Source organism: Aplysia californica, unplaced genomic scaffold (genome assembly GCF_000002075.1).
Source record: "Aplysia californica isolate F4 #8 unplaced genomic scaffold, AplCal3.0 scaffold00213, whole genome shotgun sequence".
NCBI lineage: Eukaryota > Metazoa > Mollusca > Gastropoda > Aplysiida > Aplysiidae > Aplysia > Aplysia californica.
Window position 1 is genome coordinate 733,301 of NW_004797483.1, and position 2,500 is coordinate 735,800.

The following is a 2,500-nucleotide window of genomic DNA, read 5'->3' on the forward strand; positions in this document are numbered from 1 at the left end:
CCGATCTTTATTTTGCCGAGAATACCCAAGACAGCGAGACGAAACAAATCGCGAAGCCCAAGGAGGTTATATAATAAAGAGAATTCTAAGGTCCTTGGTGCAGCCAGTGTGTTAACAGACTTACTCCACTCTCTTGTGCAGACCCGCACCACAGACCTTTTAACATCGCCAGGTCTCTGTCTCTGCCCGTGGTGCGCGCTGTTATAACGTGCCGAGCTAGCGGTATTGTTTACTTCGGTAACTTCTATTTCCACAGTGCGTAACTGAGACAGAGATCTGCTTGTACATGTAGTTACACTAGTAGTAAAGAATAGGCAGATTTGGACTTGAGGAATAAGGGGTTCGAGTTTACGCACTAGATCTATAGTGCGGTCATAAATTATTTGCGCAACTTACCTTCAAATTTTTTTAATGGACGAATCAATGCCCCCCCCCCCCTTACTTTGCACATCAGTTTGTATCTTCACCATCCAGCGCCAGATCTGCGAAAGACATCGGCGATCATGGTTCTCCATTCATTCCTTTGCTCGGATGCTCTTAAAAAAAGCCATGTTTCCCTGATCTTTCCCTGTTACCCATTTATTTAGGTTTCCCAAGTATGTTGTTCTGGGCCTTCCCCTGCCTCGCTTCCCCTCAATTTTGCCAGTGAGAGCAAGATGTTCAAGACCCTTAGATCTATGTCTATTCATGTGTTCCAAAAACTGCATTTGTCGTTTCCTGATTGTTTTTATCAATTGATACAGTTTGTATCAATTTGTCTTAATTATATTTTTCCACAACAATTGAGGCTACTTTAAAATACTGTTCTTCATTTTTTTTTTTTATTTGATACTGCAAATCTCCGTCACCCGGAAATGGGTATTTTCACAGTACTTTCCGTTTCTCACACACATTTTATTTGCATACGCGTATGGCCTACGTCACTGCTAACCAATGACACTCTTCAGTGGCAAAACTTGTAACAAAAACCTAATTTTACATTGAATACTTTTTAATTTTTTGCACTAAAACTAAAAGTAAAAGGCTTGTAAAACATGTCTTCAATACGCATAATGCCGCGTTTAGAACAAAGGACAGATTTGCAATTAAAAGTGATATATATTTTCTCATCTCATGTGATGTAAACCTTTTAAAATCTGTAGAAACCAACCATTGGGATTTTAAAAATTAGTGTTTATTATAATAATATTAAGGCATTTTCTTAAATAAAGCTAAAAGGTTTTTACAAAAAACGTTGATCTGTAAAGACAAAATGATATAATTCATTGTGCAAAAGCTGGAGAATCTATGTTCGATGGTTAAGGAAATTATGATTATAAATTGCGCCTCGAATTTTTTACGGCACTTTAATAGAAATGTGGAGCTGAAGTTTTGTTGAACTTGAGCACCAAATCAAATCTGCAGTGGTTTAGTTTTGCTTTTTTCCTCACTTGTTTGGGTTTTATTTTACTTTGTTTGATATATTTATTTATTTTTTTAAATTTATTTATCAATTAACTAATTTTATTTTTTATTTTTAAATGTAAAACATTTTTTGTGTGATTTTTTGGGATGGGGGAGGGCGTTATTATAATTTGTCAGTCGCAGTTCACGGTGTACCCTCATCGTAAAAAAGAGATCGGTGACATCATCAGATGTTAGGCAAGTGAAGTCTGAACTTTTCAACTTGCGGCTGCACGGAAGATTCAATTATTGCGGGTGGTTGGCAGATATCTGATGTGGTTTGCTCCTTCATTCCTATCAAACATCTACTGTCGTCCTTGTATTTCCTTCTTCTTTTTATGTCTGTTACTCTCTAATAACACTTCTAATCTGCAGGCACTGATATGATTTTGTTGTGTTGCAAGTGCCGTAAACCTCCTACTAAAACAAACGACTCCGTAATTTTGATAGAAAGTGCTGCCATAACGTGCCCTGCCAAATCTGCACGCGCGCCCGAAATTACGTAGCTTCATACAAACCCAGTGCTTCTGTGAGCAAAAAGCTTGGCTTTGTGAGTCCTCCTCCAGTGCAATTGTCATACTCTTTAGTTGTAATTAAATCTAGATAGCTTGCAGTGAGGAATTCTTTTTTCCCCAAGCAAAGCATTGCATGGTTCACATACCACAGCTGTAAGTGATGCATGGTACAATAACAAAGCACATTTTTAAATATTTCTCCCAGCCCCCCAGTCTTTTTCCTCTCTTATTAGACACGTCCAGTTGATGGTGCGTACAAAAAAAGCATTAAAATGCAGTCCCATGCCGGCCGAACAGGTAGTTGACAAATGGAACATCTCTACTTAGATGTTTGGACGATTGTTCGTAGTTCGTAGCCACAGTTGCTTGCATTAAAAAAAAAGCGCCGAGACGCTGAAGGGAGGTGTTTAACAGACTGTGTCTTGATCAAGTACAGTCAAACCCCATTGTACCCCCCCCCCCCCACACACACACACCGTAAAACCGCCATCCCGCTTACCCCCTGGTTTTTGCCAGTGTACGAAAAGGAACGCCCACAGAAA

The 2,500-nt window shown here is 39.0% G+C and overlaps 1 protein-coding gene across 1 annotated transcript in view; it reads left to right on the plus strand.

The window, feature by feature from the left end:
- LOC101851952 overlaps positions 1-2,500 on the plus strand; it is a gene marked incomplete at its 5' end in the record, with an annotated part of 13,644 nt that overhangs the window by 626 nt on the left and 10,518 nt on the right.